This window comes from Gopherus flavomarginatus, chromosome 1 (genome assembly GCF_025201925.1).
Source record: "Gopherus flavomarginatus isolate rGopFla2 chromosome 1, rGopFla2.mat.asm, whole genome shotgun sequence".
Taxonomy (NCBI): Eukaryota; Metazoa; Chordata; order Testudines; family Testudinidae; genus Gopherus; species Gopherus flavomarginatus.
This window is the reverse complement of record NC_066617.1, coordinates 154,204,338-154,223,205: the sequence shown is the minus strand read 5'-3', so window position 1 is coordinate 154,223,205 and position 18,868 is coordinate 154,204,338.

Genomic DNA, 18,868 nt, shown 5'->3' with positions numbered 1-18,868 from the left:
TTGTACTTATTGGGCGGTGCTCCGAGTCTTTGGCGTCACTTCGGCGGGGGTCCTTCACTCGCTCCAGATCTTTGGCGGCACTGAAGGACCAGCTACCGAAGACCCAGAACAAGCGAAGGACCCATTGCAGAAGTGCTGCTGAAGACTCGGAGCGCCACCAGGTGAGTAAAAATTAAAAAGTTGCCTCTAGCTAGGGAAGAGATTCTCACTGGGCACGGGGCCCAATTCGGGGGAATTGGTGGAATTGGCCTAAAGCTGGCCCTGCCTACTACCTATGCTTTATTCATTCAGAGCACATGAACAACAAATGAGATGGGGTTATATGAAAGAAGTTCTGGTACAGTTCTTGTGTGATGCTGGGCCCTAACTTTCAGGGGCGGCCACTAATTGTGTTCTCAGTATCACAGTTGACAACTAAAGCCTGACTTTCAGATGTGGTGATTGAACGACTGCAACTGAAGTCTGAGAATCCCAGGTGCTTAGCAGCTCTGGGAAATATCAGAGCCTGGGTCTGCCAAGTCGGGCACTTCTACAGAGGTTTAGCCTTCATCTTTTTCCTCCGTTGCCTTCTAAAATACTTCCCTGCTTTCTAGCAGTATTAAGGTAAGTAAATTCATTAATGAGGTGAAGTACTTGGCTACTGTGGGTGTCATGAAAATAAAACCTGTTCAGTGCAAGGTTTGGGTGGTGTATGATTAAGGATGTGGCAGTACCTCTGTAATGGAAACAAGCAGCTATTAAATATTTTATGCTCAGTCCCTGATCACTGTCCATCTTGTGTAAGAAATGAGGTGGGAGGACAGTTCAGTATATCAGGTAACTAGGCATTGTAGCTTTTTTGGTTATAATTTTGCAAAGTCAATCCCAACTAAAAGTTCCCTTTGAAATATTTGGTTCTGTTGCTCATATGAGTGTAGTCTAAAATTCTGTATTTTACAGAGCTGCTAGAAAGAGAAATACTTAGTTACAAATGTAGCTCCTGGCCTCATTTACTATCGACTATCTACCATCCAAACAATGCCCTGAAAACATAACTTACTTTCACAGCTCGCAGGTGAGCTAAGAGGCATATTACTATGCTTATGTTACAGCGAAGGGCAAGTGAAGCATAGCTTAAGGCAAAATATATCCACTAATTTTGGGTACCTAATTGAGTTCACCCGAGTCTTGAATCTTCAGAGTACTTAGAAAGTGAAAGATAATGCTATGTGGCTAGCAAAGCACTTATTGGCCTCAGAAGTGAGTGTTCAGCACTTCTGTAAATCAGAGCCCAAGATCTCAAATTAGGCATATGGGGGATGGGGGGGGGGAAGAAATGCCTGCCCTGTTCTAAAGCCTAATCTAATTCATCACACATCCATGATTCAGTCTGACTGAATGAGGCAGGGGCCCTGTGGAAAAATTAGTATCTAATCATGTAATTAAAGACTATCAATGGGGTGGGTGGGTGGGTGGGGGCCTGTGTAACTTCAATTCTGGCATTTCCTACCATCTGAGGGCATTACTACACACACACAGCTATACTGAAAAGGGGAGTGATTTTCCTAGGCTTGTGAGAAGGGAAACAAAACAACTTTCACTGTGTGATATAGTATTATCCATGTGGTTCATTAACAGGATTAGGGTCAGTTAGGTGATTATTTCACTTGAGATTGTTACTGGTATCACTTACCTCACTAACAGTTATCTGGCAGTGGAGGGGGGCTAAGAACTTGCCAGCAAGTTTCACAGCTGCTTGTGCCAGTGGAGGAATAAAAAGACTCTGAAATATTAGAGTCTCCTCTAGCTCTGGAAAAGAACATGCTCTAGCGGTCATTGTCACTTCTGCCCATTGAGCTTGTTCTTCTCCTTCCCTGGGATCTCCAACTCCTTAGCCTTGCTCCATTTTCCTTGGCTAGTGAGTCTGCTTCCTGCCTGAGCTTGGTCTCTCAGTCTCTATCCCCAATCCCTGTGGCTTTTTATCCCGTCTTACTCTCTACCCATGCTCTTTACCCATGTTTTCCCTAATTTTGTTCTTGGAAATGACTGAATTTTTTGTTGAAACCTTCCAAAAAAATTCAGCTGGTCCCTGATTGCTGGCATAGGAAGTGTCAGTCTGAATGGTTAATAAACAACTGAAAACGTATATTCTTATAATAATGAAGTGTCAGTCAACTATAACCAGCACATTGAGCTATACACAGCACAGACCTATCCCTTAAGCTAAAGCAGGGGGCAGCAACCTTTCAGAAGTGCTGTGCCAAGTCTTCATTTATTCACTCTAAAGTTTTTCATGCTGGTATTACATTTTAACCTTCTTAGAAGGTCTCTTTCTAAAGTCTATAATATATAAGTAAACTATTGTAAAGTAAATTTTTTTTAAAATGTTTAAGAAGCTTCCTTTTAAATTAAATAAAATGCAGAGCCCCTAGACCAGTGGCCAGGACCCAGGCACTGTGAATGCCACTTAAAATCAGCTTGCGTGCCACCTTTGGTACCCGTGCCATAGGTTGTCTACCCCTGAGCTAAAGGAACAACTGGAACATACTTAAGAGAGGACACTATCCTGGGAAGCAGTGCCTCTGAAAGAGGATAATCAGCTGAGCATGAGGTCCTTGTACAACACTGTAGCCAAAAGGACTAATGCATGAACAAGGGAATCTCAGGTAGGAATAGAGGTTATTTTAGCTCTAAATTTGGCACTGGTGCAACTGCTGCTGGAATATTGTATCCCGTTCTGGTGCCTACAATTCAAGAAGAATGTTGATAAATTGGAGAGAACGATTAATGAGTTAGAAAACCTGCCTTATGGTGGTAGACTAAAAAAGCGCAATCTGTTTAGCTTAACAAAGAGAAGGTTGGGAGTGACTTGATCACAGGCTGTAAGTAGCTGGGGAACAAAAATTTAACAGCTCTTCAATCTAGCAAAGGTATAACAGGATTCAATGGCTGACAGTTTAAGCTAGGCAAATTCAAACTGGAAATAAGGTGTAATTTTTAACAGTAATTAAGCACTGGAACAATTTACAAAGGGTAGTGGCAATTTTAAAATCAAGGTTGGATTTTTTTATTTTTTTTTTAAATGCTTTAGCTCAAAAGAAATCATTGTGGGGGAGGTGTATGGTCTGTGTTATATAGGCGGTCTGCCTAGATGATCACAGTGGTCCCTTCTGGTTTTGACTATTATGACTCTATTAAGTTTGTTTGTCTCTGTGGAGCTGTGGCGCACATTGCCAATGGGTTACAGAACAGCTTTCTAGACAGCAGTGGCATGTGTGTTATCAAGATTCCTGGATCCTACTTCTGTTTCTGAAAGGATAGTTTGGTGGTGGTTGGCTTGCAGGTATGTGCAATGTGGTCAGAAAATTAAGGACCAAGAATGAAACAAGTTCTACTGATGCCAGGTGTAAATGGTGGGGGTTTTTTTCTGTGTATATTTTGAAGGTGGCCAATTTGTTTATGGATTTGTGTGAGGCTAGCACGAGGCCCTGTTCTGCAACCCAAGACTGTTGTGTCTTAAAATGTGGTTGCTGCTGCTTTTATATTTATATAATATTTTACCATGAGAGAAATGATCTCTTTTTCCCCTAAACTAGTTCTTAAAAATGTTGGTATTGTTTTTTGCTGGAATGGTTCAAAACGCTTTAAGCTCAGGCATGGACAACTTTAGCCTCAACAGTTTGGCAAATTTATAAGCCACTGAAAATAGATTACACAGATTGTCTGAGTGACTATGTGCTTTGTCTATAATTCAGTGTGTGTATTTAAAAAAAAAATTAGAGCGTCTACACTTAAAATGCTGCATTGGTGCAACTGTGCCACGGTAGCACTTAACACCGATGGGAAAGCGGTCTCCTATTGGCATAGTTAATCCACCTCCATGAGAGGCAATATACTGCTGGCTACACCAGTGCTTAAGTCGGCATAACTACATCAATCAGCGGTGTGGATCACTGGGTATCTGTCATCAATATCCATGTGCACTGGTCGGGTGGTGCATGATGCTTATATCATTAAGAACACAGGACTGTTTAGAAAGCTGCAAGCATAGATTCTTCTTCGAGTGATTGCTCATATCCATTCCAGTTAGGTGTGTGCGCCGCGCGTGCACATTCGTCGGAAAACTTTTACCCTAGCAACTCAGTGGGCCGGCAGGTCGCCCCCTAGAGTGGCGCCGTCATGGTGCTCGATATATACCCCTGCTGGCCCACCCGCTCCTCAGTTCCTTCTTACCGCCCGTGTCGGTCGTTGGAACAGTGGAGCGTGGCTTAGCTGACCTCCACTTCCCTAGCTACTCGTAGTTCTCGTATATAGTTGTTATCCTTTTATACATATATTTGTATAGTTATACATTTTTTCTTTGCTAAAATAGTTAGTTTAGTAATAGTTAGCGGAGTTCAGGAAGTAGCCCCTTCCCTGCACCCGGTGCCGGAGCCCATGCACGGCTCACCGGGTATTAAAATGGACTCGGCATGCCAGAAGCCGATGCCGAGGGGAGATCCACATGACTCCTGTTTGAAGTGCCTCAGGGAATCACACTTGACAGCTAAGTGCCCCATTTGCAAGGCTTTTAAGCCGAGAACAAGAAGGAGCGGGACTTTCACTTACCCCTCCACCTTTGGCACCGAGTGATGATCAAGCGGCTGGCAGAAGCGCCTCCTCGGCACCGGACCCCGCTGGTACTGCCAAGGCCTTTCGGCACCGGCCGTCGCCGGCACCGAAGTCAACTTGGCACCACTCCCTTCCTCCGAGTTCGAGCAAGGGAGATTTAGGTTGGACATTAGGAAAAAGTTCCTAACTGTCAGGGTAGTTAAACACTGGAATAGATTGCCTAGGGAAGTTGTGGAATCTCCATCTCTGGAGATATTTAAGAGTAGGTTAGATAAATGTCTATCAGGGATGGTCTAGACAGTATTTGGTCCTGCCATGAGGGCAGGGGACTGGACTCGATGACCTCTCGAGGTCCCTTCCAGTCCTAGAGTCTATGAGAGAGCCTACAATTCCTGCTGGTGCCTGACGGCTCCCCAGCATGCACCGTGGTTGAGCCCCCTGCTCCTGCTGCTTCCGTGCCACCCGCATCGCAGCCAGAGAGCTCGTCTAAGTCGGATCGCCCGGCACCGACACCTGCAGAGGCACCGATGACATTGGCACCGTCGATCCCGGTCCCACAAGGGCCGTCGAATCCGGTGCCTGACAGCTCCCCGGCACGCGCCGTGGTTGAGCCCCCTGCTCCTGCTACTTCCGTGCCAATGGCACCGCAGCCAGAGAGCTCGTCTAAGTCGGATCGCCCGGCACCGACACCTACCAAGGCTCTGATGACCTCGGTGCCGTCGAATCCGGTGCCTGACAGCTCCCCAGTATGCACTGTGGTTGAGCCTGCTGTTCCCTCCACGCCGGAGACATTACCAATGGCGAGGGATCTCATTGCCATGACAGAGTCGATGCTGCCTGACCCCGGCACCGCCGGTGCGGGTAATACAGTCTCTTCATATGACCGTCCTCTGTCAGCACAGCAGAGCGGCACCGTTCATGATCACGGACCCGCAGACGCTCCAGGTCCTGTCGGCATGCCCGACACCACTTGCAGTCCCGGTGCTGTTTTCCTCATCGGTACTGGGCACTCGCCGCACCGGTCGGTATCCCGTTCGCCGACCCGCTACTATCGGCACCGTTCTGACTCCTGGCACCGAGACAGGTACCGTGACTCCCGTAGCCTCTCCCTGAGCCTCGAGATCTCGGTCGACCTCCCGGCACCGTTCTGGTTGCAGGTCTGGATCTTGTTCCAGGTACCGGTGCTGGTCCCCGGTGCCGAGTTGGGCAAGGTCAGAGACTCTGCCCATGCCTTCTTTTAGTACCTCCATGGCCATCCAGAAACGCATCCGTGTCGTCCCACATGCTCAGATCTTATGCTCAGGACCACGATTCTGATACGCCCCCCGACAACCTGAGGTGGAGGAGGTCCCAGAGGTAGAGGACCCGGTATGGTGCCCTCTAAGGGGTACGACTACTCGTCTGTCCGCTCTCCTCTCTGCTCACTAGTCTTTCAGTCTGTTAAGGAGAGGTATTGGGAGGCTTGGCGAATGAACCTATTTGGCCGCCAGGTGTGCTCTGCAGAGGCCCTGCAGCTCTGGGTAGCAAAGCAACAAGCCTTGCTTAGCTGCTATAATTATAGCACCTGGGTGAAGGTATTTTAGTTTATGGAGTTTCTCCCTCAAAACTCCCATCAAGAGTTCGCTGCCGTCTTGGAGGACGGGGGAAAAAAGTACCCAGAGCGTCCCTCCATGCCTCGTTGGACGCAGCAGACTCAGCAGCCAGGACTCTGGCCTTTGGTGTTGCCATGAGGTGCATCTCATGGCTTCAGGTTTCAAACCTCCGGCTGGAGCTGCAGTATGCCATTCAGGACTTACCCTTTGTTGGTAAAGGCCTCTTTGCGGCAAAGACAGCCCCAGGCTGCAAAGCCTGATGGACAACAGGGTCCTAATGCGCTCTCTCAGCATGCATATGCCAGTGACCAAACGCAGGCCTTTCTGTCCCCAGCCGCCATACTCTGTGCCTAGCCAGAGATAGGACTTTGGCAAAAGGCGAGGCCAAGGTGGTCGCAGACAAACGTCAGGACCCCTAAAGAGCCAAGGTCAAGGTCCCTCGCAATTACCACTGGGACCAAAGACAAACCTTCCAAGGTGCTCCTGAGGGCGGTGTACCAGTCACAGGCCCGGATCCCAATTCCGCTTTCTCCTGGCGTGGCCCCAGTTAATTTCAGATTGCTGGGTCCTGCGCACGGTGGAGCATGGATACCACCTCTAATCTGTTCCAACCCTGTCCCCCTTCAGGGACCCCTCTCACGAGCATTTCCTCATACAAGAGGTGCAGACGCTGATGGACGAAAGGGGCAAGGGGTTTTACTCCCGTTATGCCCTAGTCCCCCACTCGAACGGAGGTCTCAGACCTTCCTAGTCCTGCGCGGTCTCAACCAGTTTAGGATAAGGTTGGAGTTCCGCATGGTATCCCTGGGAACCATTATCCCATCCTTGCCTCCTGGGGACTGCTATGCCGCCCTCGATATGAAGGACGCGTACTTTCACATCGCCATCTTCCCTCCACACAGGAGATACCTCCGCTTTCTAGCCAACCGTCAGTACTTCTGGTTTACGGTCCTGCTGTTTGGCCTTTCTACAGCCCCACGGGTATTGTCCAAGTGTATGCCCATAGTCGCCGCCTACCTTCGCTGATGTCGGATATGCGTTTTCCATATCTGGATGATTCGCTTATCCAAGGAGACTCCGAGACACAAACCACTCAGCACGTGGTCATTGTCATGGTCTTATTCACAGGTCTAGGCCTGATGATTACTATAGAGCAATCCACTCTGGTTCCCACGCAGAGGTTGGACTTCCTAGGGGCTATCCTGGTCTCCGATCTAGCCGGAGCCTGCTTACCACAGCCGCGGTTTTAGGCGATGACAACAATCATCCGAGATCTGCAGGCTTTCCCAACGACCTCGGCTCGCACTTGTCTCATCTCCTGGGTCCATGGCTGCCCGCAAGTTTGTAACCAAACACGCCAAGCTCCGCCTCCGTCCTCTCCAAGTCCGGCTCACCTCGGCGTACCGCCCGGACAGGGAACCAATGGTCATGGTAGTCACCGTTCCCTCGAGCACCTTAGGCTCCCTAGAGTGGTGGCTAACTCCCTCCCTGGTGTGGGCAGGGATGCGGTTCCATCCACCCCAGCCCTCACTACCCCTGACGACGGACCCGTCATCTCTCTGCTCGAGTGCTCATGGTCACCTCCAAGCTTAAGGCCTTTGGTCTTCTTGGGAGCTGGCATTCCACATCAATGCCCCAAAAATGAGAGTAGTCCGCCTGGCGTGCCAGGGGTTCCAGCGGCAGCTGCGAGGCCGTGGTATCTTGGTGTTTACAGCCAACGCAACGGCCATGTGCTTCATAAATGACCAGGGAGGGACATGGTCCTCCCCCCCTTTTGTCAGGAGGCCATCCATTTCTGGGACTTTTGCATGGCCCACTTGATGGAGCTGGTGATGTCCTTTCTCCCAGGCGTTCGGAACGCCTTGGCGCTTTGACTCAGCAGGTCTTTCCTGTCTTACGAGCGGTTACTCTGCCCCATGTGAGGCGTTCTGCTTTCCAGAAGTGGAAATTTTTCCTCACATAGACCTGTTCGCTCACCGCGAGAGCAGAAAATGCCAGATGTTCTTCTCCTTCCAAGGTCTCTCCTCGGGATCGATCTTGGACGCATTCCTGATGCCGTGGAAAGGCCAACTCCTTTATGCCTTCCCACTGGTTCATTAGGTCCTACTCAAACTCCGCAGGGGCAGAGCGCTCATCATGATCACTCCAGCGTGGTCCAGGCAGCACTGATATATACCACATTGCTCGGCCTGTCAATAACCAACCCAATTACCCTGCCACCCCACCCAGACCTCATCACTCAGGGCCACGACAGGCTTTGTCACCCGGACCTGCAGCCTCTTCGCCTCACGGTGTGGCTGCTGCGTAACTGAGCCGGGGTGGCAGGAAGCCTTCCACCTGGTCAATGTACCTGGCCGACTGGACGCGTTTCTTCTACAGGTGCAATACGCTCGATCTTGCTCCTACTGAGGTCTCGATCCCCTCTATTTGGCCTGCCTCTGGCCTTCAGCGGCAGGACCTGGCGGTATCATCGCTGAGGGTACACTTAGCAGCCATCTCTACCTTCCAGCCAGGCTAAGGTGGACGTTCCGTGTTCCCACACTCTATGGGTTCGAGGTCCCTCAAGGGCTTGGAGCGCTTGCACCCTTGGGTGCGCCGCCCAGCCCCAACCTGGGACCTCAACCTAGTTTTAACCAGACTTATGTCTCCCCCATTCGAGCAGTTCACGACCGGCCCTCTGCTATGCCTGTCTTGGACACCAACTTTCCTCGTAGCTGTTACATCGGCCAGACGAGTCTCCGAGCTCAGAGCTTTTACAGTGGTTCTGCTGTACACTAGGTTTCACAAAGACAAGGTGCAGTTATGACCACACCCGGCTTTCCTCCCTAAGGTGGTTTCGGCCTTTCATGTTACCCACAGCTCAACGCAGTGGGCGCAACAATTGCACTCCCTGGACATCTGTAGAGTGCTCGCATTTATATTGCGCTGACAGAACCTTTTCGTAAGGTGCCCTAGCTCTGTCACGGTAGCAGACCAAAGGGAAGGCTTGCTTGTTTTCCTCTCAGAGGATCTCATCTTGGGTGATGGCGTACATCCGCACTCGTTATGATTTGGCTCATATTTCCCCAAGCCACATCCGTGCATTCTGCTAGGGCTCAGGCTTCATCTGCCGCCTTGCTGGCTCGTGTTCCTACCCACGAGATCTGTCGCACAGCTCCATTGGTCCTCGGTCCATACCTTTGCTTCGCAGTATGCCCTGGTTCAGCAGTCAAGAGATGCTGTAGCCTCTGGCTCAGCAGTTTTCATTCTGCCACATTTCACTCCGACCCCACCGCCTACGTAAGGCTTGGGATTCACCTAACTGGAATGGATATGAGCAATCGCTCGAAGAAGAAAAGACGGTTACTCACCTTTGTAACTGTTGTTCTTCGAGATGTGTTGCTCATATCCATTCCACACCCGCCCTCCTTCCCCACTGTCGGAGTAGCCGACAAGAAGGAACTGAGGAGCGGGCGGGCCGGCAGGGGTATATATCGAGCACCATGACGGCGCCACTCTAGGGGGCGGCCTGCCGGCCCACTGAGTTGCTAGGGTAAAAGTTTTCCAACGAATGTGCACGCGCGGCGCACACACCTAACTGGAATGGATGTGAGCAACACATCTCGAAGAACAACAGTTACAAAGGTGAGTAACTGTCTTTTTTTCCCCTATTGTTGGCTTACCATTGGTGATGTTGAAAGGCCAGTAGTGGTCCTAGGGGACTTAGCCTACTCCTTCCCCAGGCTCATGAAGCCGTACATTGGCCACCTCCACAGCACCAAGGAAAGATTCAGCTACTGACTCAGCAGGTGCAGAATGACAGTTGAATGTGATTTTGTTAGAGAGAAGGGGCACTGGCTTTGTAAAAGCACTGGTTTGGACCTCAGTGGTCCCCAGGCATGTACCTGAGTGCCTGTGCAGCACTAAATAGATGGCGGCGCAGCCATGCAGCTTACAGGGAACTAAGTGACCTAAAGGTCCCATTTGGCCTTAAACCCTATTGAAACTATATTTTTTATTTATTTTAATCAAGGAAAATCAAAGCAATATTATGTGAAGCAGCCTGCCAGATAATTTCATTTTGTGACAAATTTCCAGGTTTTGAAATTTCTTTGTTCCACATGGGCACTGACTCTCTCCTATGAAGTGACTAGCAATCTCTGGACCCAAAACTCCTTCCCAACAAAGTGCCTCATTGTTAAATATTTTTCCTTCAACAAAAGTTCATTTAGTCAAAAATGTTCTGCCTAGCTCTAAACTAGTCAAGTTGCACAAAACCACAACGAACAATGCCAAACATACACATACATTTGGTCACTTTCCATTGCCATAACAATTCTACCTTTCTCAACTACAAAGTTCACATGCAGACAACCTGAACTCTGTGAGACAGGTTGTCACACACACCTCTCTCTCTGCTCCGGGGAGCAATCCAGGAGCTGTGGGAACCACTTTGCCCCTTACCCATACGGCTGAGCTAGTCTCTCTCACACTGCTCTGCTGGTGGTTCAGCCAGCTGCTCCAGGCCCTGTTATCACCCAGCATGACAGCAGGTGGTGCCACACACCCAACTGAGGTTGCTGAGTGTGTTACCTAAGCCACTCAAGGACAAACAAAAGATAACAGCCAATTTCCCAGCTCCCCAGCCTTGCACCCTTGTTGGAGTATAAACCCAGTATTATACGGTCTTGCACTGCACAGCTTACAATGCAAGCTCATTAATATAGTTGGCGTTCCCCTCCATCTTGGAAAGATATGTGACAGGCTTTGTTTACAGAGCTGAGATTTTCCCAGACATTTCACTCAGAACACTGGTTAAGATAAAACATGTTCATTAACTATAGAAAGATAGACTATAAGTGATAACAAACAGATCAAAGCAAATTGTATAGCAAATAAACAAAAATGCAAACTAAGCCTAACATACTAGCGCAGGGGTCGGCAACCTTTCAGAAGTGGTGTGCCAAGTCTTCATTTATTCACTCTAATTTAAGGTTTTGTGTGCCGGTAATACATTTTAATGTTTTTAGAAGGTGTCTTTCTATGTCTATAATATATAACTAAACTATTGTTGTATGTAAAGTAAATAAGGTTTTTAAAATGTTTAAGAAGCTTCCTTTAAAATTAAGTTAAAATGCAGAGCCCTCCAGACCTGTGGCTAAGGACCCGGGCAGTGTGAGTGCCACTGAAAATCAGCTCTCATGCTGCCTTCGGCACACGTCCCATAGATTGCCTACCCCTATACTAGATAGATAGGATTTGAATTAGCAATTCCTCACACTGACTGATGATAAAAGCAGTCTACCAGGTTTCCCCCACACAGGCTAGAAATCCTTTTAGCCTGGGACCAGCACTTCCCCAAGTTCAGTCTTTGTTCCTCAGAAGTTCTCTTGTGTGGGGAGTAAGGCCCAGAGATGATGTCACTCCCCACCTTATATAGCTTTTCCATATGGCAGGAACCAGGAGTGTAGCGAAGGGGGTAGCAGGGGGAGTGGCTGCTCCCCCTGAGCACATTATCCAAAAGTGGCACCTTAGGCCCCAACCCCATGGGTGCTCCTGCCCCTGCCCAAGCCCCAGCTCACCTTGGCTCTTTCTGCCTCCTCCCCTGAAGGGTCTGCCCCACTTCTCCCCCTCCCCCTGCTTCCTGTGAATCAGCTGTTCGCGTGGGAAGCCTGGGAGGATGGAGAAGCAGTGCGGCAGCTTTGCACTCAGGCCCAGTGTGGTGGAGCCAGAGCCGAGATGAGCTGGGGGAGACCACCCACACCGCAGCAGGTAACCGGGGGGGGGTGGCGGGGGTGGCGCAGGGGAACCTTTCCTTGCCCCAGTTCACCTCTGCTCTACCTCCACCTCCCTGGGCCTGAGCACGAAGCCACCGCTTGCTTCTCAGCCCTCCTAGGCTTCCCGTGTGAACAGCTGATTCATGGGGGGGGGGGGAGGGCTTTGAGCTCTGCCTGACCCGGTGCTCCAAGCGCTGCACCGTGGTGGTGTGGCCCAGCTCCAGCCAAGCGGTGCGACTGTAGCACCACCAGCCACTTACAGGCAGCGTGGTAAGGGGGGTTGGATAGAGGGCAAGGGAGTTCAGGGGTGGGAGGGTGGATAGGGGTTGGGGCAGTCAGAGGGCAGGGAATGGGGCATTGAATGGGAGCAGTCAGGAAGGAGGGGTGGTTGGATGGGGTGGCAGGGAGTAGTCAGGGGAGAGGGAAGGGGGGTGGATGGGGCAGGGGACCAGGGAGAGACATCAAGGAACATGGGGGTTGGATAATTGACAGTGTAGCTGCAGGAGAACCTGATCTGTGTACTTGTGCCGGAGAGCACGCTCTGCTGTACTGCTGGGGAACTCAGCCTGTACAAGGAACGGCTTGGAGGGGATTGTTCATGGGGACAGTCCCAGCCCTGCGACCGCACCCACTGGCAGCTGCCTCCCTAGCTGGACTCCAAGGACTGGTAGCAGGAGTGGAGCTGTGTGGCTCCCAAGCAGAGACATGGGTGAGCTCTGTCCACCAAGATGAACCCTGGATCGGCTGTGTCAGCCCTTAGCCTATAGCAGTGACTCTTAAACTTTTGACCCCTTTCACATAGCAAGTCTCTGAGTGTGACCCCCCCCTTTATAAATTAAAAACACTTTTAAATATATTTAACACCATTATCAATGTTGGATGCAAAGCAGGGTTTGCAGTGGAGGCTAACAGATCACCCCCCATGTAGTAGGGTCATGACCCCCTGAGGGGTCTGGACCCCAAGTTTGAAGGCCCTTGGCCTATAGCACCAGCTGGGCTCTGCTCAGTGTGTGCTGGCCACATGGGCTGGAACCTCGGGTCACAGCTTTTATATAGCACCTTTTTTATTTACCTTCTTGTTTTTATCAGGCTGTGTAATCCGGGGGGCGGGGGGCAAAGAGGGGGATGAAAAGGGCTGAGCGCCCCCCTTTGTCACTGCCATGGCAGTGCCACCCCTTAGCAGCACACTTCCCTATCCCTCCCAGCCTGGGGCGCAGTAGAGATTGCTGAGTTTATGTAGCAGAAGGAGTTCCCCTGATGGAGCCCTTCCTCCCTTAGGCAGGGGAAGCCCAGCTTTGTAGGGGGCTAGGAGAGTTCAGGAAAGATGCTGCTCTCCAGACCTTGTTTCTGCTCTTAACTCCCCCCCACCCCCCAGTTGGGAACTGATGGCACCCCCAGAGCCTGGGTACTCTGTCATTCTGCATCTTGCTTTTTCCAGTCTCAGCTCTCTTCTCTGACTGCCGCAGAGATGCCCCACTGAGGGCATCACTGAGTTGCACTGTGCTGGGCGCTGTCTGCAGCCTGGACTCTTGATAGGTTGGCTTTAGTTTTGAAGGTGTTTTTTTTTAAAATGTTTTCAAGCTGCCTCCCCCTCCCACAACATGCAGTGCCGGGGAGGGGAAGGGTTGGGCCCTTCCTGCTGCCTCAAGATGTTCAAAAAAGTCTTTGGGGCCTTTATTTTTTGTCCACATTTGTTACCTTTAGAAACAGTCTGCTCTCCCCTGTTCCTACTGGAGGTCTCCTTGGAGGAGCAGAGAGTTGGGAAGGTGGGGAAGGGGGTATGGCTTCTGCCTGCTGATGAGAGAGGACATGCTGGGGCCTTGCACAGACCTCTTCCACCTTGAGTGTCTGGAAAAGGCTTGGCTTCTGCGCCAGTCCCTTCCTATCCAAAGAGCTGTGGCTCTTGCTCTCTAACATCACAACTCTGCTAGACCCCAAGCCCTTCAGAATCCTCCAGCTCAGGATGGCTAGCCCCTTGCACCACTGTGGCTCCGTTTCTATTTTTAGCACACTAGCTTGATCAGCGCTAGCACAGGTATGTCTACACAAGCTGGAAATTACACCTTCCTTTTCCAGTGTAAACATAGCCCAAATCATGGGGATACTTCCTTTTGTCCACCCTCTGTATATATGGGGAGTGGAATTATTGACCTTGTATATATGTAATGGTGTTTGATGTTTGTAAGACAAGGTATAATAATCACACTTCCAAATTGCAATGAACTGTGGAAAAGTTCCTGTTTGGTGTGAGAGATGTTACTTATACCTAGATGCACTCCCCTTCCCCACCCCCAGCCCTACACATGCTGGCTTGGGAATATCACTGCTGTAGTGTCAGCTTTTAAGACACTTTTCACATGCACCACTTCTAGTATTATGGTAAGTTAAAACAAACTACAGTACATTAGGACATTAATATTCTATTACAGTGTTTGCATTAGCATATTAAAAGCAATAATGCTTAACAGACCAGTATATCCAGGACATTACTAGCATACTTTTCCCCCACTGATACATAGTAGTTGCACTGTCATCTCCCATAGCTACTTATGTTGCAGCTTTTTTTGTTAAAACTACATTGAGAAGAAAGACTACTGATTCTGAACTTGTTTAATGGTTACTTTCTTGCTAAAGGGTGTAGTGGGGTGCAGGCTTGGAGGGAGGAAGGTTTCTATGATGTAGGCAAGATCAGGTGTTTTATCCAAAACCAGAATAGGGTGACTCTTCTCCTTCCTCACATTTTGGTTGAGGATTCCATCGATAAAGGGATTGGCCTCAAATACCTGGTTGTAGGATTCTTCCATGGTGTAGTTTTCACCTTGGGTGGCCCAGTCCTCATTATATTAAAGCATGTACTTTAGTCTTTGTAATTATCTGTTATAACTCTGTAGCTTTTTATGAAGGCGGGAGTAAAATAAAAGTAGCTGCAATAGTTCTACAGTTAATTAAAACTGAAAATTTACATAATTTAAATCAGACTCCTAATCTTAACTTTTGCTTGATAAATAAATCCATAAGAAAACTCTGTTGGGGAAACTGCTACAGTTTACTTAGAAAGTGTGCTTCTCCTATATAGGTCATAAGGATCCTACCTGTCTGAATACTGGCTGCTCTTCCTTTCTTTGATCTGCAGAGTGACTGATGCTTTTCAGGTATCAGTAGTGGGTACAGGAGGGTTTCGTTGCATCTTCTTTCTTGGCCCCAGCTACTGTTCTCCCTTCTTGTTGTATTGATTGTGGGTGGGTGTCTCTCGCCTTTTTTTTAAAATCTCATATGCTAGGAACAGTCTTGTCCTCTTCTCCTCTCCTGATGTCAGCATAGATGCAGGCAGCGCAAAATGTACTACAGTCATATAGTGTCTCAAATGGAAAGCTGCATTTCTCTGACCTGAGGTTTGAAGAACAATGTAGAACTAGCTATTTTATGGGATGTCTAGATTTTGTTCCTGTAGTAACAGAACTTGTGATAGGAAAGCAGGAAGAGGGTGTGTGTGTGTGTGTGTGTGTGTGTGTGTGTGTGTGGCTTAAATTGATTAAAAACTCTAACTTTCAGTGTTTCAAAAATGTTAGACTGCAACTTGTGTCAGAGAGATGTCTTTTGTTTAAAAAAAAAAAAACAACCCATGAATAAAGCTACTTTAAGGGAAATTACTGCTTTGTCCAACCCTGAAGAGCAATGAGATCTTTGCTTACCAATTCTCATAAAACTTCTATTTGTCATGCATTTTTGGTGGCTTTACTATTACGATCTATTATAAATAAAGTGCATTTCATTGATTTTAAAATGAAATTAGTAACTGGAGAAAATAACCAGTATTTTTTTTAAACCTGTGACAATTATAAACTACTGTATTCTGTCATTTACTTTCTAGAATCTAAAGTATATCTAAGTATAATCTAAAGTTTTCCTGTGAAATGCTGGCTGTTCAAACCCTTCTGAGGCTGGATCATTCTTGTGGTTTTTATTTAAAGTACAAATAAATATGTATAACAAATTTAAAAGTATGTAATTAGTAATTTGATATCTCGAATGGCACCTCTTCTTATGTGTTCACTTCCCCTGTTAGAACCTGGCTACGTCACTGACAGGAACCCTTTGTTCCAAGCTAAGTTTCTAGTCCAGTTTGTGTAAAAATACAAATTCCAAAAAGGAGCTTAGTGTTATGTGGACCCCTGCATGCCTTGCTGGGTCATAGCAGCCATGACTCATAGGTTGGATGAAATGTTCACAGGAAGGCTAAGCTCTTCCATGGTCCATTGTCTTTGCTGATGATCCATTAGCACTGTCTAGCTTCTTCACTGTTGTACTCGAAAGTCTATCCAGAGTAAGCACATTTGAAATACAGATATACAGTCAATGTTCATAACTTTAGATACAAAAATGATACATGCACACAAATAGGATAATCATTTTCAGCAGATTATAACTTTTCCACTGACAGTCTTGTACAAAATGCATCATAATTGTCATAATCATATCACAATCATACCACTATGATGAATATGGGGGTGCAATGTCACACTCTGTCCCCTATGAAATGATATGAGAAAGAATGTATGTGTCTTCCAGACAGGAAAAAAAAATCAAAATAATAGACACCCAAGAGATTAACACGGGCATTCTGATAATGCCACTCAGACAAACGAGCCTCAGTGGTATTTGTCTAAAACTAACCTTTATACATCAAAATAGTTCTGTATAACAGTGTGTACAATGCACAGTGTTCATGACCTGCCATCGTTTACAGAGTCACAGTAAGAAAACTTAATATTTATGCAATTTTTACAAAACATGTAGAATTTATTTAAAAAATAAACCCATCACACTATGGAATTATATATGTGTATGTATGTATGTATATATAAAACTAGAAAATTAAAATGAGCTCGTAGCCTACATTTGTGAGCTGGATAGAAACATAGTGTCTTAATATAACATCTCCAAAAATAGCATAACATTCACAACTAATCTATTTCCACATGTAATCGTGTTGTACACAGATTCGTCATCTTACACTTTTACTGCACACACAAAAATAATTGTTTATAATGAGCTTGTTATGCAGCACAGCTGTCAGAAAGACAGCTACTTATAGATTGTACTCAAGCCACCCCCTAACTGTCTTTTCCTTAAGCTATATAGATTGAGCTCCTTGAGTCTAGCACTCTAAGGCAGGTTTTCTAATCCTTTATTCATTCTTGTGGCTCTTCTCTGAATCTTGTCCAATTTATCAACAGGCTTGGCTTCGTGAACTGTGGACTCTAGAACTGGACACAGTGAGATGTTGCACTCGTGTCAGATATTCCTACTTGAGATTCTCCTTTTTATGCCTCCAAGCTTTGCATTAGCCCAGCGATACTCAAACCTCAATGGTTCAGGAGCTAAATTAGTCCCCAAAAGTAAAAGAGCCACAGTAGTGTGACTTCATTGTTTCATTTATAATTTTATTATATGTATAATTCTCACAGCAAAATGGCTGAGCCAGTATTGTTTTATTACTATAATTAACTACAATTGGTTAATAACCTAGTAAAAGCATCCTGACTGGTTAATAATTAAATCAGTGTTTTACTATGTGCTACAAAGAGTAGCAGGAGACACATTAAAGGCGCTTCAGTCTGAGGATCTGGCTACATATGGATAGGGCCCTACCAAATTCACGGTCCATTTTGGCCAATTTCATGGTCATAGGATTTTTAAAATAATAAATTTCATGATTTCAGATATTTAATCCTGAAATTTCAGTGTTGTCATTGTAGGGATCCTGACCCAAAATGAGTTGTGGGAGGCGTGGGGTGGAGTTGCAAGGTTATTGTAGGGAGGGTTGCGGTACTGCTACCCCTACTTCTGCACAACTGCTGGCAGCAGTGCTGCCTTCAGAGCTGGGCAGATCGAGCGAGGCGGCTGCTGGCCAGGAACCCAGCTGTGAAGGCAGTGCCACCACCAAGAGCAGCGCAGAAGTAAGGATGGCATGGTATGGTATTGCCACATTTACTTCTGCGTTCCTGCCACTAAGGGTGGCATGGCATGGTATGATATGGTGGGGTGCTGCCTTCAGAGCTGGGCACCCAGCCAACAACTGCTGCTCTTTGGCCACCCAGCTCTGAAGGCAGCACAGAAATAAGGGTGGCAATACTACACCCCTTCCCCCCAAATAACCTTGCAACCTCCCCACAAGTCCATTTTGTGCAGGACCCCCCAATTTAAGAAACACTGGTCATCCCTGTGAAATCTGTATAGTATAGGGTAAAAACACACAAAAGACCAGATGTCACAGGAGGAGACCAGATTTCATGGTCCGTGACATGTTTTTCATGGCCGTGAATTTGGTAGGGCCCTAACTATGGACCTTCAGCAGCACAGTTGCACCACTACTAGTGCAGATGCTCTAAGCTGATGGGAGAGAATTCTGTCAACTTAGGGTATATCCACACTACGGGATTATTCCGATTTTACATAAACCGGTTTTGTAAAACAGATTGTATAAAGTAGAGTGCACGCAGCCACACTAAGCACATTAATTCGGTGGTGTGCGTCCATCTACCGAGGCTAGCATCTATTTCCGGAGTGTTGCACTGTGGGTAGCTATTCCGTAGCTATCCCATAGTTCCTGCAGTCTCCACTGCCCCTTGGAATTCTGGGTTGAGATCCCAGCGCCTGATGGGGCAAAAATCGGGAAAGCAATGGCAGACAATCATTTCGTGCCCTTTTTCCCTGGATTGCCCTGGCAGACGCCATAGCACGGCAACCATGGAGCCCGTTCAGCTTTTTTGTACTGTCACCGTATGTGTACTGGATGCCGCTGACAGAGACGATACTGCAGTGCTACACAGCAGCATTCATTTGCCTTTGCATGATAGCAGAGACAGTTATCAGTTGTTCTGTATCAGAGGGGTAGCCGTGTTAGTCTGGATCTGTAAAAGCAGCAAA